A 20,964-nucleotide genomic window follows, 5' to 3' on the forward strand; every position below is an offset into this window, starting at 1 on the left:
CATTCTATAAGGCTAGAATTGCCCTGATATCAAAGTCAGATAAAAATACTACAAGAAAAGAAAACTATAGACCAATATCCCTTAAGAACATTGATTCAAAAATCCCTTAACAAAATACTATCAAATAGAATTCAACAGCATACCAAAAGGTATGCACTATGACCAAATGGAATTTATTCCTGGAATGCAAGGATAGTTCAACATATAAAAATCAATCAACGTAATACACCACATTAACAGAACAAAAGAGGGGGAACCCCATATGATCATCTCAATCATAGCAGGAAAAGCATTTAACAAAATTCAACACCCTTTCTGAAAATAATACTCAACAAACTAAGAAAAGGAAGAAAACTACCTCAACAAGGCTATATATGAAAAACCCACAGCTAACATGATACTCAGTAGTGAAAGACTGAAAGCTCTTCCTCTAAGATCAGGAAGAAAATAAGGATGCTCACTTTTTCCACTTCTATTCAACAGAGTATTAAAAATTCTAGCCAGAGCAATTAGGCAACAAAAAGAAATAAAAGGCACCTAAGTTAGAAAGGAAGAAATAAAATGATCTCTGTTCACAGACGACATGATCTTATATGTAGAAAATCCAAACTATTCCACACACAAGAAAACTGTTAGTAGAGGGGAGTGAAAAAGTAAAGCTTTTAGAAAGAGGTCAAGCTAAAGAGTCTATCTACTCAATATAGACTGTTATATGCATAATGTATTAAATAGGATCCTCATGGTAACCACAAATCAAAAACCTATAACAAGCAGGAAAAAAAGTAAGACAAAAGAAATCAAACATATTACTAAACATAGCCATCAAACCACAAGGGAAGAGAGCAAGAGAAAAAGAAAGGAACAGAGAAAAACTACTAAAACACCCAGAAAAAAGAAAAAGTGACAAAATGGCAACAAATACATATTTATCAATAGCTACTTTAAATATCAATGGAGTAATTGCTCCAATCAAATGCCACAGGGTGGCCAATTGGATAAAAAAAAAGATCCATGTATATGCTGCATACAAAAGACACACTTCAGACCTACAGACTCTCACAAACTGAAAGTGAAAGGATGGAAAAAGATATTCCATGCAAATGGCAAAGAAAAGAAAGCAAGGGTAGCAATACTTATATCATACAAAATAGACTAAATCAAAAACTGTAATAAGAGACAAAGATGAGCACTATATAATGATAAATGGAACAATCCAACAAGAAAATCTAATACTTGTAAATATCTATGCACCCAACATAGGAGCACCTAAATATATAAAGCAATTATTAACAGACATAAGAGGAGAAATAGACAGTAACACAATAATAGTAGGGGACATTAACACTCCACTTACACCAATGGATAGATCATCCAAACAGAAGATCAATAAGGAAACACTGGCCTTAAAGGACACATTACACCACATGGACTTAGTAGATATATACAGAACATTCCATCCAAAAACCATAGAACACACATTCTTTTCAAATGCACATGGAACATTCTCCAGGATTGATCACATATTAGGCCACAAAACAAGTCTCAATAAATTTAAGAAGATCAAAATAATACCATGCATCTTTTCTGACCACAAAGGTGTGAAACTGGAAATCAACTACAGAAGAAAACCAGAAAAGCCACAAAAAATGTGGAGATTGAACAAAATGCTACTGAACAATGATTGGGTCAATGAAGAAATCAAAAAATTCCTGGAGACAAGTGAAAATGAAAATACGACATGCCAAAATCTGTGGGATACAGCAAAAGCAGTTCTACGAGGGAAGTTCATAGCAATTCAGGCTTACCTCAACAAAGAAGAAAAATCCCAAAAAGACAATCTAAAAGCGCATGTAAAGTTACTGGAAAAAGAACAACAAACAAAGCCCAGAATCAGCAGAAGGAAGGTAATAATAAAAATCAGAGCAGAAATAAACGAAATAGAGACTAAAAAAAAATAGAAAAAATTAATGAAACCAAGAGCTGGTTCGTCAAAAAGATAAACAAAATAGACAAACCCTTACCTAGACTCACCAAGAAAAAAGAGAGAAGGCTCAAATAAATAAAATCAGAAATGAAAGAGGAGAGATTGCAACGGACACCTCAGAAATACAAAAGATAATAAGAGAATACTACGAAAAGCTATATGTCAACAAATTGGATAATCTAGAAGAAATGGATAAATTCTTAGAAACATACAACCTTCCAAAACTGGACAAAGAGAAGTAGAAAATTTGAATAGACCAATCATCAGTAAGGAGATTGAAACAGCAATCAAAAACCTCCCAGAAAACAAAAGTCCAGGACCAGATGGCTTCCCTGGTGAATTCTACCAAACATTCAAAGAAGACTTAATACCTATCCTTCTCAAACTCTTCCAAAAACTTGAAGAGGAGGGGAGGCTTCCTAACTCCTTCTACGAAGCCAACATTATCCTGATACCAAAACCAGACAAGGACAACATATAAAAAGAAAATTACAGGCCAATATCACTGAGGAACAACGGTGCAAAAATCCTCAACAAAATACTCGCAAATCAAATACAACAATACATTGAAAAGATCATACATCTTGATCAAGTGGGTTTCAATCCAGGGATGCAGGGATGGTTCAACATCTGCAATTCTATCAACGTGATACACCACATTAACAAAATGAAGAATAAAAATCACATGATCATCTCAATAGATTCAGAGAAAGCATTTGACAAGATATAGCATCCATTTATGATAAAAACTCTAAATAAAATGGGTATAGAAGGAAAATACTTCAACATAATAAAGGCCATATATGACAAACCCACAGCAAATATCATTCTCAATGGAGGAAAACTGAAAGCTATCCCTCTAAGAACAGGAACCAGACAAGGATGACCACTGTCACCACTCTTATTTAACATAGTATTGGAAGTCCTCGCCAGAGCAGTCAGGCAAGAAAAAGAAGTAAAAGGGATCCATATTGGAAAAGAAGAAGTGAAACTGTCACTCTTTGCAGACAACAAGATTTTATATAGAGAAAACCCTAAAGAGTCCACTAAAAAACTTTTAGAAATAATAAAGGAATACAGTCAAGTCGCGGGATACAAAATCAATGTACAAAAATTGGTTGCGTTTCTACACACTAACAACGAAGTAGCAGAAAGAGAAATTAAGAATACAATCCCATTACAATCGCAACAAAAAGAATAAAATACCTAGGAATAAACTTAACCGAAGAGGTGAAAGATCTGTACACCGAAAACTATAAAACACTGTTGAAAAAAATTGAAGAAGACACAAAGAAATGGAAAGATATTCCGTGCTTTTGGATTGGAAGAATTAACATCATTAAAATGTCCATACTTCCTAAAGCAATCTATAGATTCAACGCAATCCTGATCAAAGTTCCAACAACATTTTTCACAGAAATAGAACAAAGAATCCTAAAATTTATATGGAACAACAAAAGACCCCGAATAGCCAAAGGATTCCTGAGAAAAAAGAACAAAGCTGGAGGTATCACACTTCCTGATTTCAAATTATACTACAAAGCAATCATAACCAAAACAGCATGGTACTGGCACGAAAACAGACACACAGATCAATGGAACAAAGTTGAGAGCCCAGAAGTAAACCCACAGGTTTATGGACAGCTAATATTCCACAAGGGAGCCAAGAGCATACGATGGAGAATGGAGAGTCTCTTCAATAAATGGTGATGGGAAAATTGGACAGCCAGATGCAAAAGAATGAAAGTAGACCGTTCCCTTACACCATGCACAAAAATCAACTCAAAATGAATTAAAGACTTGAATGGAAGACCCGAAACCATGAGACTTCTAGAAGAAAACACAGGCAGTACGTTCTATGACATTGGTCTGAGCAGCATATTTTCAAGTCCCATGTCTGACCAGGCAAGGGAAACAAAAGAAAAAATGAACAAATGGGACTACATCAAACTAAAAAGCTTCTGCACAGCAAAGGAAACCATCAACAAAACAAAAGGACAACCTAACAATTGGGAGAAGATATTTGCAAACCATATATCACATAAGGCGTTAATATCCAAGATATGCAAAGAACTCATACAGCTCAACAACAAAAAAACCAACAATCCAATTAGAAAATGGGCAAAAGATCTGAACAGAGATTTCTCCAAAGAAGATATACAGATGGCCAACAGGCACATGAAAAGATGCTCAACATCATTAGCTATCAGGGAAATGCAAATCAAAACTTCAATGAGGTATCACCTCACTCTCGTCAGAATGGCTATAATTAACAAGATAGGAAACAACAAATGTTGAAGAGGGTGTGGAGAGAAGGGAACACTTGTTCACTACTGTGGGAGTGCAAACTAATGCAGCCTCTATGGAAAGCAGTATGGAGTATCCTTAGAAAATTAAGAACAGATCTACCATATGATCCAGCTATTCCACTGTTGGGTATTTATCCAAAGAACTTGAAAACGCAAAGGCATAAAGATACTTGCAGCCCTATGTTCATTGCAGCATTATACACAATAGCCAAGATATGGAAGCAACCTAGGTGCCCATCAAGGGATGAATGGATAAAGAAGATGTGGTATTTATACACTATGGACTACTACTGAGCCATAAGAAATGATGAAATTCGGCCATTTGTGACAATATGGACGGACCTTGAGGGTGTTATGCTGAGTGAAATAAGTCAGAGGGAGAAAGTCAAATACCATATGATCTCAATCATAAGTAGAAGATAAAAATAACAACAACAAAAAAACACATAGCATTGGACATTGGACTGGTGGTTACCATTAGGGAAGGGGGGAGGGGTGAGGGCAAAAGGGGTGATTAGGGTCACATGTGAGGGGATGCACTATAATTAGTGTTCGGGTGGTGAACACGATGTAATGTACACAGAATTTGAAATGTGATGTACATCTGAAAAAAGTAAAAATAAAATAAAATAATTTAAAAAAAACAGTAGTAATAGATGAATTCAGCAAAGTAACAGAATACAAAATCAATGCTCAAAAATCATTTGCATTTCTATGCACTAACAACAAAAATCTGAAATGGAAATTAAGAAAACAATTCCATTTACAATAGCACCGAAAAGAATAAAATACTTAGGAAGTAACTTAACCAAAGAGGTGATAGACTTGTACACTGAAAACCACAAAACATTGCTGAGAGAAATGAAAGAAAACATAAATGGAAAGACATCTTGTGTTTCTGGATTCGAAGACTTAATTTTAAGATGTTAATGCTACCCAAAGCAATCCACGGAGTCAATGCAATCCCTATCGAAACCCCAAAGACATTTTTTGCAGAAATAGAAAAAAATCCCTCCTAAAATTCATATGGACTCTCAAAGGATCCCAAATAGCCAAAACAATCTTGAAAAATAAAAACAAATTTGGAAGACTCATACTTTCTGATTTCAAAATTTACTACAAAGCTACAATAATCAAAATGGTGTGGTACTGGCATAAAGACAGACATATAGACCAACATAATAGAGGAGAGATTCCAGAAATAAACCCTTGCATGTACAGTCAACTGATTTTTGACAAAGGTGCCAAGACCATTCAATAGAGAAAGGACAGTCTTCTCAACAAATAATGCTGGGAAAACTGGATAGCCACATGCAAAAGAATGAAGTGGATCCTTACCTAATACCACACACAAAAATTAGCTCACAATGGATAAAAGAATCTAAACATAAGAGCTGAAACTATAAAACTCTTAGAAGAAGAAGGGGTAATCTTCATGACATTGCATTTGGCAATGATTTCTTGGATATGACATCAAGAGCACTGGCAACAAAAGCAAAAATAGCAAATTGGACTTTATCAACATTAAAACTTTTTTGCATCAAAGGACACAATTAACAGAGTAAAAAGGCAACTCATAGAATGTGAGAAAATATTTTCAAATCAAATATCTGATAAGACATATACCCAGAATATGTAGAGAACTCCTAAGACTCAACAACAAGAAACCAAATACATAATTCAAAAAATGGGCAAAGCCCTTAATAGACATTTCTCCAGAGAAGATATGTAATTGGCCAATAAGCACTTGCAAAAATGCTCGACAGCACTAATCATTAGGGAGATGAAAATCAAAACCACAGTGAGATACTACACACCCATTAGGATGGCTATTATCAAAAAACTGGAATCCTTGCGCAATGCTGGTGGGAATGCATAATGCTGCAGCTGCTGCGGAAAACAGTATGACAGTTCCTCAAAAGGTTAAACATAGAATTACCTTTTCATGCAGCAATTCCACTTCTGGGTATATACACCAAAGAATTAAAAGCAGGAACCCGAACAGATACTTGTACACCAAGGTTCGTGGCAGCATCGTTCACAATAGCCAAATGTAGAAACAACCCCAATGTCCATCAACAGATGAATAGACAAACAAAATGTAGCATAACCAGACAATGGAATCTTAGCCTTAAAAAGGAAGGAAATTCTGACACATGCTACAACATGGATGAACCTTGAAGACATTATGCCAAATGAAATAAGCCAGACCCAAAAGAACAAATACTGTATGATTGCCCTTAAATGAGATACCTTGAGTAGTCAAATTCATAGAGACAGAATGTAGAACAGTGCTTACCCCTGGTTACCAGGGACGGGGAAGGAATGGGCAGTTACTGCTTACTGGGTACAGAGTTTCAGTACAGGATGACAAAAAAGCTCTGGTGATAAATAGCGGTGATGGTTGCACAACAATATGAATGTGCTTAAAGGCACTGTAGTATACAATTAAAAATGGTTTAGGGGGCTGGCCCTGTTGCTGAGTGGTTAAGTTCGCGCACTCCGCTTCAGGCCTCCCAGGGTTTCGCTAGTTTGGATCCTGGACACGGACATGGCACCGTTCACAAAGCCATGCTGAGGCGGCATCCCACATGCCACAACTAGAAGGACCCACAACTGAAAATATACAACTATATGGGGGGGGGGGGGGGGGGGGCAGAAGAAAAAGCAGGAAAAAAAAAAAGAAGTAGCTTGGCAACAGTTGTTAGCTCAGGTGCCAATCTTTAAAAAACAAAAATGGTTTAAATGGTTATTTTTATGTTATGTATGTTTTACCACACACAAAAAAAAAACAAGAAAAGGAAAAATTCCTCACCACGCCTCAAACTGTTTAACTTTAACAATACATCATGACTATTTTCCTGGTCAATAAATGTAAATCTAATTCATCCTTCTTAATAACTGCACAATAAATCATAGAAAGAGCATGCAAGACTACATTTATCTACTCCTGTATTGACAAACATTTGTTGTCATAATAATGCTGCAGTCAGAATCTTTAAGATTCTTACGATAGATTAGTTCTGAACAATGGAGTCTCCAAACTGTGATTATTGGGAAAAGTAAATGGTACATTTAGATCTTTCTTGATCCATCTTCAATTTTTGTCTGTTTATGGTGTAAAGCAGGAGGGAAGATGTTCTGCATTAGTTGGGTTATGGATTTGGTTGCACGTGACAAAAACCTCCAATAGCTGTGACTTATACAGGATATAATTTATTTCTCTCTCATAGTCTGAAGATGGGCATTCCAGGACTGGTATGGGGACCACTGTGTGAGATCATCCAAGAATCCAGCCTCCTTTTATGCTCTTGCACCACCGTTCATTTTCCTGATCCAAGATGGCTCACTGCCATGTCCACGTTCCTGTCAGCAGGAGAAGGGCAGGGGAGAAGATGGGCGCATCCTGGTCCTTTCAGGACTCCACCCAGAAGTTGCCTGCACCGCCTCCACTCATAGCCTGTTGTCCTGAACTTAGTCACACGATCCATCCTAGCTAAAAAGGAGGCTAGGAAAAATAGTACTCATTGGGGTGGCCATGTGCCCACTCAGTACCAGGATGGCCAAGGGGAGATTGGATAATAAGCAACTCTGTGATAAGACCTTCCAAAAGAACAGTCAATAATGTCAGCAATATTTATAAAATAAACCATTTCCCATTGAATTAAAATGCCATTCTTGTGTTTATTAAGGCCCACATGTAATTGGATCTGTTTCTAGATGCTAATCTGTTCCACTGTTATATTAAAATAACTTTACAATAATTGTTAGCTATTCTTGTATTAATTTATAGTTCTTGATTTTAGTAGTTTATCTTTTGTTAACTGATTTAAGCTATTTGATTTATACAGAGATCAAGTTAAAGATGGTCAAACATTTTGTAAAAACCAGTTTGTCCCGGCACTTGGATATTATAATTTGAGGCAGAGATCATTTTCTTAGTGCTGATTTTTTTATGTTAAGAAGCGTCTCCGCCCACCAGTAACTACAACTAAGAGGTCACACATTTGTTTCATCATCATAGCCTTAGAGAAAAAGAAAACATCATGACCACAGCAGGGTTCTGGCGACAGGAAACGGCATTTCCCAGGGTATTAGGCATCCGGGACTCGCCTTATCATCCATTTCAAAATAATGGGTGTGAGCCAGCGACAGAATGAGGCCTGGTGGTTACATAAATTCCCAAGTTGATGGGAAATTATTGAAGGGCTCTCCCAGCTCCTGTCTCCCGCGCATCGACCATCTGAAGCGCATGCGCATGGTTCAATTAGCGTCTTAACTGCTAGCCGTGCCTCTCCGCCATTATCTCCTTCCACCGGGCCTCAGTCCCTCTTTTATAGAGGAAAGATGTGCGCAAGTCTATGCCTTATCCTCAAAAGTGCCTTCCTTTGACTTTATAGAAAAGAAAAGCTAATTGATCAAAAGAAGCTGCACTTGGGATTCCATTCCGTTCCACCCTGCTAGTGTATATCCTTGGCCTTTCTTTAAAACCTAAATACAGCCTCTTTTCCACGAAGGCTTGCTTGGTTTCCAGGACCTCCACAGCGGAATAAGCTGGAAGGAAGGATCTTAGAGATCTAGAGGCAGGTTCTCAACCCTCACTTCCTCTGTCCCCTGAGAAGCTTCTAGCAGGTACCTCTGCCAGCACTCCTCCCCCAGATTCTGACCAGGAGGTCCGAGATGGAGCCTCAGCTCTTGATTCTTTTAACTTCCACGGCGATTATGAGCAGCAGAGAGGGTGGGAACTATTCGGCTAGGCCAACCCCTTCACTTACAAAGGAGGGTATTGAAACCACACGACACCTACAAAGATAATCATGTGCTCCTTAGGAGAAGCCAGCTCCTTCAAGGCAGGGATTTTGTCTCCTTCGCAGCTCTATTTCCAGCACCTAGAACTGTGCCTACTTAGCATGTGGTAGATTTGAATGAATGAATGAATGAATGGAATGAATGAGTGAATGAATGAATGAATCCATGTGATACCAACTTTAAACTAGAAAACTGGATCCTGGTCCAGGATATGACACCTGGGCCTTCCTTTGCTGGAGGCTAATCCATGACTAGTTCTCCGGTGTGTTCACCGTGATTGCTTGGCTTGATAACCAGTGTTCCTTGTGACGGCCTCTGCTCTGAGTCCTCATCCTCGCCGCCTCCCAGGCTCTGTAATTGCTCTGCATCATAGGAGGTCATGATTGGTCGGAGTCCACCTTGGGTGCCCGGAATGGCCCCTGTTGGAGCACACACCTTAAGGAGTGCCCGGGGCCAGGTCAGGGAGGAAAGGTCAGGGGCGTGGAGGGCAGTGCGGGCATTGAGACGGGAGGCCCAGCACTCGGGCAAGGCAGGGGAGGGGCGGTCAGGGGCGGGGAGGGCCGGGCGGGGCGTTCGCACCTGCTGGCGGCGGCGGCACTCGGCGCGCAGGGCGGGCGGCGGACGGCTCGGAGGTGCTCGGCGCAGGCGAGACGTGGGCTGTAAGCAAGACGCTGGGATGCGGAGGGGGCTGGGCCGGGGGGTGGAACTCGGGCGGGGAGGGGGCTCGGCCAGAGAGGGGTGTCAGGCCGCGTGGGAGAGCTCGGGGAGGGGTTGGCGGGGGAGGGCCGGCGGTTGGGAAAGCTGACCCGGGAACCCCCTGCGGGCCAGGGGGCGGGCGCACCTCGCGGCTCCTACCGCGCCTCGCCCCTCCGTCCGACCGCCGGCGGCCCCGGAGTGAATACTGCTGCGTCCGCAGCCAGGCAGGTCGACTGTGTTGCCCGGTGAGAGGAGCTTCGAAGAGTGAAGCCCCTGCCTTCCATTGCGCCCCCAGGATCCCAGGACACCCTGCAGGTGATGGCTCCTTTCTGGCCCAGAGACCCAGAGCTGTTTTCAGTCCGCGCATAGCCGTGGGCACTCACACCCCTGCTGTCTGTCCCGGTTAGCGCCAATCCCCAAATACACGGACCGGATGCTTTCCTTTGGGCAGGAAGCCTGGACTCTAATAATAAGAGGCGATTGATTGATAAAGTCCCCTGAACTATTATTTAGCTTCCGCTAATGGGCTAGTGGGTAGAAATGGATCTCAGGAGCAAAGGGGTAAGATTAGCAGTGGTTGGGGAGGTTTACGTTGGACCTAAAAAACAGTTTTAGGTGACCCCGTCTGGGTCCAGAAGGATGACCTCTGGAGATAGGATCTAGCCCTAGATGTAAAAAAGACTTGCGTTTCAAGAAGGGAAACTGACGGCTTTATGAAATAGATCATTTAAAAATTTTAGCCAGACACTCTTCTAATAGTCACAGAAGTGACCGCTGCCTTCCGTCTCTTCCGCGTTTCCCCTCGGTGTCTGCCATTTTCCACCTCATTGCAGGCCGTTTGCCCCATCGCCCCACCCACCGGGCTGTTTGGCTCATAAAGTGGCATAAGAATTTTACTTGTACTTTTACATTCGCTTTAATGGGTAGTATGGCTTATTTTTCATAGGAAACACGTACTGTTTTCAACCACATGTGCAACCTTGATTCACTGTAATCAGGGTTTTGCACCATGTTAGACACGGTAGGGTAGAATCATAATACACTGCGGTATGGGGGCGATGGCTCTTCAGACTTAGTTCTTCATGACAGAGTTCAATGGCTTAATAATGATGTAGTTACCCTCTGTTCTTAGATTTTCTGGAAGAGATATGGAATTGATATGAAGGATGTATTGACTACGATCCTTTAGTTTTACAAGGGGAGGGTGCCTGACATAAGCAGAGACCAAGGCATTATTTCTGGTTGTGTATTATTTGTTCTGGTATTGTGGAGCCAAGCATTCAATTTCCCTTTTTTTTTTTTTTTTTCCTTCGATTTCCTTTTTAAAGCGCCTTGATTTCCCCTCACTTCTTCCATTTGAGGTGGAAGCAGTGAACTACTTCTCTCATATTGCACATTTTTCCGTCTCTTCTATGCATTCCTCCCTTGCCCTTCTGATGGGTGCTGGTTGCAGTGGCCTGGCTGAAGCTATTGAATTTCACATTTGCCACCAGTTATTCTATTTGGGGTCTTCTCCAATATGTCCTTGGTTATGTCTCTTGCCTAATCTTAGCAAATGGCACTTTGAGATGGTCAGGATTTGGCAACGACTGGGGTAGAAAAGGGGTAAAGAGAAAGACTTCTGCTTTCTTGTCTCTCTCCCACCCTCAAGTTCACATCGGCTGTCATGCCTAATTGGTCAAAGTACAGATGTTACCTGCATTGGTTGTAATGAAAAGATTATCTCTTTTCCTCGAATGCATCTGCTTGTTGAAAATGGATAAGGACAGTTTTACTGTATGTGGAGCCACTCCCATAGCCAAAGTGCCTGTTATCGCAAAACGTTTTATAATTGTGGGTAAAAGAATGGAAGTCAGTCTGTGTTTTCAACTAATAGCTGCCTATGTAGACAGATTTCAGATCCATATTTGGTTCCATAGCCAGGTCATAAGATAAAAAACTAGATTACTCACAGTTCTATACAACACTGAATATCAACAATTAGAGGCCAAAGGTAAGGGCATCATCTCTACACTTCATTTGAACTCAGCTTCCCTTTTAACCAGCTGGCTCTCTCCCACAAACCTTTACTGGGGCTACAAATACACAGAGATGATTTGAATTTTAGCTGTTTTTGTTTTTCTTGTTTGTTCTCTTGTGTAAAAATAAAATGGGTCACAAGGTACACTATGGGAGGGAGATGGAAACTCCAAGGATCTAGCAGCCTTATGTGATGAGGAATGAAACAAGATATCAGAGCACACTCCTATATTTCCCTCACCGTATTCAGATATTATAAGCCATTAATCACTATCTTGCTGGTATCAGATCATAATGGGGCTTTACACAGTACAAGGCGATTTCCATGAGCAGCACTGTGAGGTAAGAGTAATAGCCTATTCATAAACTCATAAACAAGGAAGCTGAAACTGAGAGAGGGACTGAGGATCTGGCCTCGGTCACCCAGCTATTTTGTGGCAGGGCCAGGACTCAAAGCAGAACTTCTTCCATAACAGCACAGCTCACTCCACAGGTTGTTTGTTTAATTTTGGGGTGGGGAGTTGTTTGTGACTTGTTTTTCCTGAACATTCATTTAATATATTCTCTGACTTGAACTCTTAGAATCTAAATTTAGAAACATTCCTATTTGGTATATTTCATGCCCATCTGTGTTCAGTGTAATCACAGAAATATTTTAGGGCTGAGGATAGCCTTAAAGATTATTAAGCTCAATCGTCTTGTTTTTTAAAGAAGAAAATGGATTCAGGAAAAATTAAGCAAGTACCCCATGTTGCTTCCCCAAGCCTACTTTGCTGCGGAATTACAGCTAAAACCTAAGTCTCCCAGCGTTCCCACTGTTGCTCTTTCTGGCACGTGGTCCCCTGAGGATTTCCTAGACACATAAATCAAGTGGTTTAGTTTGATTTACTCTCTTGCCTTGGGATCTGTGACAGCAAACCTTAGCCTCCCCGAATCCTGGAGTCAAATACCTGTAGATTCTTCTACTCTGACTGTATCCACATTCCATGAGAGAAAGAGCCTTATTTGGCCCATTGTGTTATTCGTAGCACAGTGCCCGCCTGTAGTAAGCACTCGATAAAGGTGTTCAATATATATCAAATACACATGTGACAAGTACGAGATGTCTTTAGGACTTCCTTCAGCTACAAGTAACAGAAAACCCTACTACAGTGGCTTAATAGTAAGGAATTTTTCTGAGACAACCAGATGTCTGGAGGTGAGAAGTCCAGGGCTGGGGTAGGCTCCATCTGTCTCCTGCTCCTGCACCACCCTCCTCAGTGGACTGCTTTCGTCCTCACTGAAAGCTAGGCACCTCTTCTGTGCTTACTAGAGAGAATGGCCAGGCATGTACCAATGGAGTCTCTCCTTTTTTTTTTTTTTTTTTTAATAATAATTAGATCTTTCCTGAAGGCTCTCCCCAGTAGACTTCTTATATCTCATTCATATAAGAACTATGTCACATAGCTACTCCTAACTGTAAGGGAGCCTGAGAAAATCCAGTGTTTTGGTAGGACATATTGCCAGTACAACAAAATAGGGATTCTGTTAATAAGGAAGAAAGGGAGAATGGATATTGAGTAAGCAACCGGCAGTGTCTGCCATGGTATGTTTTCTGGGTCATTGACTCTTTGTTTCTACAAAAGTTGTTTTTCATTTTATTATTTTTTTGTTCTTTGGGTTACTTTAGCAATAGATAATGCAGTGGGTCTAGGGGAACCTTTTTAAATTGTAGATTCCAAGGCTCACCCCAAGAAATGCTTATTGTTTAGGTCTCAGATGGGTCTGTAAATCTGAATGATAAACTAGCACTCCAGGTAATTTAAATGCAGGTGGTTGCAGGACAACTTGAAAAACACTGAATTTGGGGTAGTTTAGCAGAGGCACCTTCATTTTGTTTCCAGTAGCTTTCTGTCTCGCTCCTATTGAAGCTATTACTTTCTTCTTTAATTTTCTGTTGTGGTCAACAAATAAATGCATAGAAGTCGTAAGTTCTTCAAGGTTTTTACTGAGTCTATACTGAGCGTCCTCCCTTGAGGGAATGACCTTCAGCGCTTTTGACTATGTCTTTCTCATATTCGCCACCATATTCCCAAATAACATGCTAATACTGGCTATTTCTTTTTCTTACTCTAGTTCTAGATAATATCTAGCGACATCCTGCCTTGGAGGATGAGAAGTTAGCTCTCTTCCCCCCATTATTCTATCTCACATTTACTGCCCTTTCTTGCAAAGTCCCAATATAGTTATATCCTAATTTTTTGATATAGTGATGTTTAGTGTTTACATTATTATGACTATGTAAAAAATATTCGCAACTGAGCCACGTGATATACCATGATTTTTACACTTCCTTTCTTGTACAACCTTTTTCTGTCCCCTAGAGTTAGCGTTACGTCTTCTTCAATTGCTTAGTTTTTTGAGTACTCTACCAATTCTTGCTCAAATTTTGACTAGATGGTAAAATTTCTCTCAATAGAGTTAAACATCAAGTAAGTAGAGAGTTTTCTTTTCACTTTTCCTGGGAAACATCTCTGTTCCGCCCTCCATCCTCTGGGAGTGGTTATTCTCTGAGCCCCTTATTAGACTGAGAACTCCCTCGCTACCACCCTTGGAATTGTCCTGGACTCCTGTTTCTTGGATTCGGTGCCTTCTCATTTCTTGGTTTTGCTGGAGCATAGCTTCCTGAGAAAGGGTGTGTGGAAGCATAGGCACATCTATCCCGGAGCTGATGAAGCTCAGGAGGCCCCTGTAAGGGCTGCAAATTGCTGCAAGTGGTTGAGCAGAGAGCGGCCAGGTTGACATCAAGAAGCATTTTGGTAAATTTTCTAAAAAGATTTTAAAAGAAGGAGCCCTGAACCTCCATGGCTCCAGTTTGTTGTGATTTCTTTTCTCACTCTAAATGAACATTCATTTTCACACCCAATTTTATTTGTAATTTCATGACTTTTTCTTAAAGAGTGTTCCCCAAATTATAAAAGATCCAGGTCCCACAGACCTGGTTGCTTTTTGAGACCTTGCACATTTAAGATGTTTTTCTTCATTCATACTTAATTGATGGTTTGACTGGGTATAGGATATTCATTGGAAATAATTTTCTCTCAGAATTTTGAAAGTGTCCCTCCATTTTCTTCTCCCTTCTGATAGTGCTGATGAGAAGTTGATGTCATTCTGATTTCTGATCCCTAGTATTTTGTTTTCGTCCCTGGAGTTTTGTAGGGTTTTCTTTATTCCTCATGTTCTGATATTTCATGATATTGTTAGTTGATATTGGGGCTTTTTCAGTCATTCTTCTAGGTATTTTAACGGCCTTTTCAATCTAAAAATCATATTCTTCAGTTCTGGGTGGTTTTATTCTGTTATATAATTTCCTCTGTTTTCTCTGTTCTTTCTGAAACTTACATTGATTACTTAGGTGTGGGATCTCTTGGATCCATCCTCTAATTTGCTTATCTTTTCTCCTATTTTAAAAAATAGCTTGTCTTTTAGTTTTTTCTTTTTAATTTTTTTAATTGCAGTAACATTGGATTATAACATTATATAGCTTCATGATGTACATCGTAATAAATTTCAGATTCTGTGTGGATTACATCATGTTCACCACCCAAAAACTAATTATAGTCCATCACGTCACATGTGAGCCTAATCACCCCTTTTGCCCTCCCCCTCCTCCCTTCCCCTGTGGTAACCACCAATCCAATCTCCATTGCTATGTGTTTGTTTGTCATTGTTTTTATCTTCTACTTATGGTATTTGACTTATTCTACTTATGGTATTCTACATATGGTATTTGACTTTCTCCCTCTGACTAATTTCATTCAGCATAATATCCTCAAGGTCCATCCATGTTGTCACAAATGGCCGGATTTCATCATTTCTTATGGCTCAGTAGTAGTCCATTGTGTATAAATACCACATCTTCTTTATCCAATCATCCCTTGATGGGCACCTAGGTTGCTTCCATGTCTTGGCTATTGTGTATAATGCTGCAATGAACATAGGGCTGCAAGTATCTTTATGCCTTTGCGTTTTCAAGTTCTTTGGATAAATACCCAGCAGTGGAATAGCTGGATCATATGGTAGATCTGTTCTTAGTTTTCTGAGGATACTCCATACTGCTTTCCATAATGGCTGCACCAGTTTGCACTCCCACCAGCAGTGTACAAGCGTTCCCTTCTCTCGACATCCTCTCCAACATTTGTTGTTTCCTGTCTTGTTAACTATAGCCATTCTGACTGGAGTAAGGTGATACCTCTTTGTAGTTTTGATTGGCATTTCCTTGATAGCTAATGATGTTGAGCATCTTCATATGCCTGTTGGCCATCCGTATATCTTCTTTGGAGAAATCTCTGTTCAGATCTTTTGCCCATTTTTTAATTGGGTTGCTGGGTTTTTTTGTTGTTGAGCTGTATGAGTTCTTTGTATATCTTGGATATTAACCCCTTATGTGATATATGGTTTGCAAATATCTTCTCCCAATTGTTAGGCTGTCTTCTCGTTTTGTTGATGATTTCCTTTGCTGTGCAGAAGCTTTTTAGTTTGATGTAGTCCCATTTGTTCATTTTTTCTTTTGTTTCCCTTGCCCAGTCAGACATGGTACTCGAAAATATGCTGCTAAGACTGATGTCAAAGAGCGTACTGCCTATCTTTTCTTCTACAAGTTTCATGGTTTCGGGTCTTCCATTCAAGTCTTTAATCCATTTTGAGTTGATTTGTGTGCATGGTGTAAGGGAATGGTCTACTTTCATTCTTTTGCATGTGGTTGTCCAGTTTTCCCAACACCATTTATTGAAGAGACTCCTTTCTCCATTGTATGCTCCTGGCTCCCTTGTCGAATATTAGCTGTCCATAAATGTGTGGGTTTACTTCTGGGCTCTTGATTCTGTTCCATTGATCTGTGTGTCTATTTTGTGCCGCTACCATGCTGTTTTGGTTATGATGGCTTTGTAGTATATTTTGAAATCAGGAAGTGTGATACCTCCAGCTTTGTTCTTTTTTCTCAGGAATCCTTTGGCTATTTGGGGTCTTTTGTTGTTCCATATAAATTTTAGGATTCTTTGTTCTATTTCTGTGAAAAATGTTGTTGGAACTTTGATTGGGATTGCATTGAATCTATAGATTGCTTTAGGAATTATGGACATTTTAATGATGTTAATTTTTCCAATCCAAAAGCACGGAATATCTTTCCATTTCTTTGTGTTTTCTTTGATTTCTTTCAACAATGTTTTATAGTTTTTGGTGTACAGATCTTCTTTCACCTCTTTGATTAAGTCTATTCCTAGGTATTTTATTCTTTTTTTTGCAATTGTAAATGGGATTGTATTCTTAATTTCTCTTTCTGCTACTTCGTTGTTAGTGTATAGAAATGCAACTGATTTTTGTATGTTGATTTTGTATCCTGCAACTTGACTGTATTCCTTTATGGTTTCTAAAAGTTTTTTAGTGGACTCTTTAGGGTTTTCTATATATAAAATCATGTCGTCTGCAAAGAGTGACAGTTTCACTTCTTCTTTTCCAATATGGATCCCTTTTATTTCTTTTTCTTGCCTGACTGCTCTTGTGAGGACTTTCCAATACTATGTTAAATAAGAGTGGTGACAGTGGTCATCCTTGTCTGGTTCCTGTTCTTAGAGGGATAGCTTTCAGTTTTCCTCCATTGAGAATGACATTTGCTATGGGTTTGTCATATATGGCCTTTATTATGTTGAGATTTCCTTCTATACCCATTTTATTTAGAGTTTTTATCATAAATGGATGCTATATCTTGTCAAATGCTTTCTCTGAATCTATTGAGATGATCATGTGATTTTTATTCTTCATTTTGTTAATGTGGTGTATCACGTTGATAGAATTGCAGATGTTGAACCATCCCTGCATCCCTGGATTGAAACCCACTTGATCAAGATGTATGATCTTTTTAATGTATTGTTGTATTCGATTTGCTAGTATTTTGTTGAGGATTTTTGCACCGATATTCATCAGTGATATTGGCCTGTAATTTTCTTTTTATATGTTGTCCTTGTCTGGTTTTGGTATCAGGATAATGTTGGCTTCGTAGAAGGAGTTAGGAAGCCTCTCCTCCTCTTCAAGTTTTTGGAAGAGTTTGAGAAGGATAGGTATTAAGTCTTCTTTGAATGTTTGGTAGAATTCACCACGGAAGCCATCTGGTCCTGGACTTTTACTTTTTGGGAGGTTTTTGATTGCTGTTTCGATCTCCTTACTGGTGATTGGTCTATTCAAATTCTCTTTTCTTTTTGGTCCAGTTTTGGAAGGTTGTATGTTTCTAAGAATTTATCCATTTCTTCTAGATTATCCAATTTGTTAGCATATAGCTTTTCATAGTATTCTCTTATCTTTTGCATTTCTGAGTTGTCCATTGTAATCTCTCCTCTTTCATTTCTGATTTTATTTATTTGAGCCTTGTCTCTTTTTTTCTTGGTGAGTCTAGCTAGGGTTTGTCAATTTTGCTTATCTTTTCAAAGAACCAGCTCTTGGTTTCATTAACTTTTTCTATTGTTTTTTTAGTCTCTATTTTGTTTATTTCTGCTCTGATTTTTATTATTTCCTTCTTTCTGCTGATTCTGGGCTTTGTTTGTTCTTCTTTTTCCACTACCTTTAGATGTGCTTTTTGATTGTTTATTTGGGATTTTGCTTCTTTGTTGAGGCAGGCCTGAATTGCTATAAACTTCCCTCGTAGAACTGCTTTTGCTGTATCCCATGGATTTTGGCATGTCGTATTTTCATTTTCATTTGTCTCCAGGAATTTTTTGATTTCTCCTTTGATTTCTTCAGTGAGCCAATCGTTGTTCAGTAGCATTTTGTTTAATCTCCACATTTTTGTGGCTTTTCTGGTTTTCTTCCTGTAGTTGATTTCTAGTGTCATACCTTTGTGGTCAGAAAAGATGCATGGTATTATTTCGTTCATCTTAAATTTATTGAGACTTGTTTTGTGGCCTAATATGTGACCAATCCTGGAGAATGTTCCATGTGCATTTGAAAAGAATGTGTATTCTGTGGTTTTTGCATGGAATGTTCTATATATATCTACTAAGTCCATCTGGTCTAATGTGTCATTTAAGGCCAGTGTTTCCTTATTGATCTTCTGTTTGGACGATCTATCCATTGGCGTAAGTGGAGGTTAAAGTCTCCTACTATTATTGTGTTACTGTCTATTTCTCCTGTTATGTCTGTCAATAACTGCTTTCTATATTTAGATGCTCCTATGTTGGGTGCATAGATATTTACAACTGTTATATTTTCATGTTGGATTGTTGTCTTTTAATTCTAATAAATCTTCGAACACTTCTATTTAATTTTTACATTTCTACCATCATATTTTTAAGTCCCAAGGGCTTTTAGTGGGGCAAGGGTGGCTTCCAAACATTTTCTTTTAATAGCATCCTGTTCTTATTTCATGGAAGCAGTATCTTCTCATATTTCTCTGAGAATATTAACTCCGCATTTTTTTCTACATTTTAAAAGTTTTCAACTGCCTACAATGTCTGTGTTTATTTTAAAAGTCCCATTTTCTGTTGTTTTTTGGTTCTGTCCTTCATGTTGGAAGCTTTATTCAAATGTCCATGTTTAAGAATGGTGTATTAAAACTCTCTGTGAGGCAGTTTGTAGACTGGTGAGCTTCATTGTAGGGTAATTAGGCAGGGCAGGTTTTTTGCTGGCTTATCATTATGTCTCTAGCAGCTTTCTAGTATAATCGGTTTCTCAACAGAAAGGCTCCATCTTTAGCCATTTACTCCTGTTTGAGAAAAGGCCAATCATAACTTAGATTTATTTCTCATGTAATTTGTTTAATAGTGCAGGTTCTTGTTTTGAGGTGTGTAAGTGGTAGTCTCACATTCAAAACGGAATTTTGTTCTTGATTCTGCCCCACTTTGCAGTCCCGATGCTTCTGTGCACCTCTCTGCTCCTCTGTGCATCTTCTTCCACCAGCAGCATGGAGACAATCTAAAGGCTTCCATGGAGACTGAGTTCTTCTCTAATAAAAAATAAAACGCTCCAAGATCCTAGGGTAATGAAAGTCTTTGAATACATGTACAACTAGTTGTTTTGGGATAACTATTTGCAAAATACTCATTACCCACCTACAATGAAATACTTACTAATCCAGAATAAATTAGGGCCTTTGGAGAAGCTCCATATCATGCCAGTGTTTGTCTTAACAGGTCATTAAGGAGATTTAATTAAGAGGGAAAAGTATAATTAGTCTAGTGTTTTTCTTTAAGACATTTTATTGGGAAAATGTCTTTCTAATATCTCTAGAAAATATCTTGCTTATAAAATTTGGGAGAGAAGTTCTGCCCTTGAAGGTTGCTCTCCAAATCCATACCATGTTTTCCTTTGTGCAGCCTGACAAGTGATAATCAAAACTCAGGGCAGATTCATCACTCTTTTTTTTTGCTGGAAAGTGGTAGATCATGTGAAGGGACCAGATTATATGTGTTACAGAAAAGATCTCTGGTTTATCTTTCAAAGACCTCTTAGAAAGCCTGGGCATTAGGTACTGGATTTTCTACTGTTGGCTTTTCCTTCTTGGGCACCTTTAAAGAATACTGCAAACTCCTTGAAGGCAGGGGCCCAGTCTTCTTATCTCTGTTCCTCCATCATCCAGAACAGTGCCTGATACATGACAGGCACTGGATGAATGTTGCTTGAATTAAATTGACTCCATTATCTACTTTAAATTAGCCTTTCTATTTATCCTCTTGCTGTTTCCTCTGTTTCTGTTGCATCATTTTAAGTCACTTCCTCTTGAATGATACTACCTCATTCTCTTTTCAGAGATTTTTTTTCCCCTTCTCAGTAATTTATTTGAAGTTTTATTTTTTTAAAAAACAGGATTGGCAGAGGTAACATGTTAATAATGTTTCTTCCTTTTTTGAGGTTTGACAAATTATTGGGAAACACTTGATCACAAGTCTGTCTGTTTTCTTCCCAAAACAGGTTAACAGTGAAGCATATTAGAAGAAAAAATTGTTTTTTCAGAGCTACTATTTGTGTCTTTTGACTTTCATTTCACAAAACATTTGTGAATCTGATTATAGTTTGGAACCTGCTGAGTTTAATAGGATCATGCAGATTCCAAACATTACTCAAGGCTTATTTCAATGTTTATAACCATAAACGGTTCACTCATTTAATATTCATAGAATA

General features: G+C 39.0%; 1 protein-coding gene and 1 long non-coding RNA gene across 7 annotated transcripts in view; one reads left to right on the plus strand and one right to left on the minus strand.

Moving 5' to 3' along the window:
• Positions 1-7,489: 7,489 nt before the first annotated feature.
• On the minus strand, positions 7,490-9,930 carry LOC138924997 (uncharacterized). Its single transcript, XR_011440563.1, has 3 exons — positions 9,682-9,930; positions 9,281-9,521; positions 7,490-7,659 (listed from the first exon to the last, which is right to left on the minus strand). It is a non-coding gene; the product is annotated as an uncharacterized lncRNA (long non-coding RNA).
• Positions 9,657-20,964, plus strand: part of TMEM45B (transmembrane protein 45B) — a 33,662-nt gene continuing 22,354 nt past the window's right edge. The window contains exons 1-2 of one of the 6 annotated variants that reach the window (XM_070272962.1): positions 9,657-9,761; positions 9,931-10,113. The gene's annotated coding sequence lies outside the window, so the exon portion shown is untranslated. Of the gene's footprint in view, positions 9,762-9,797; positions 10,114-20,964 lie in introns of those variants that run through there. The other 5 variants (XM_070272963.1, XM_001505102.5, XM_070272965.1 and 2 more) reach the window with 5 other exon arrangements.

The sequence above is a fragment of the Equus caballus genome, chromosome 7 (genome assembly GCF_041296265.1).
Source record: "Equus caballus isolate H_3958 breed thoroughbred chromosome 7, TB-T2T, whole genome shotgun sequence".
In the NCBI taxonomy this organism is placed as follows: domain Eukaryota; kingdom Metazoa; phylum Chordata; class Mammalia; order Perissodactyla; family Equidae; genus Equus; species Equus caballus.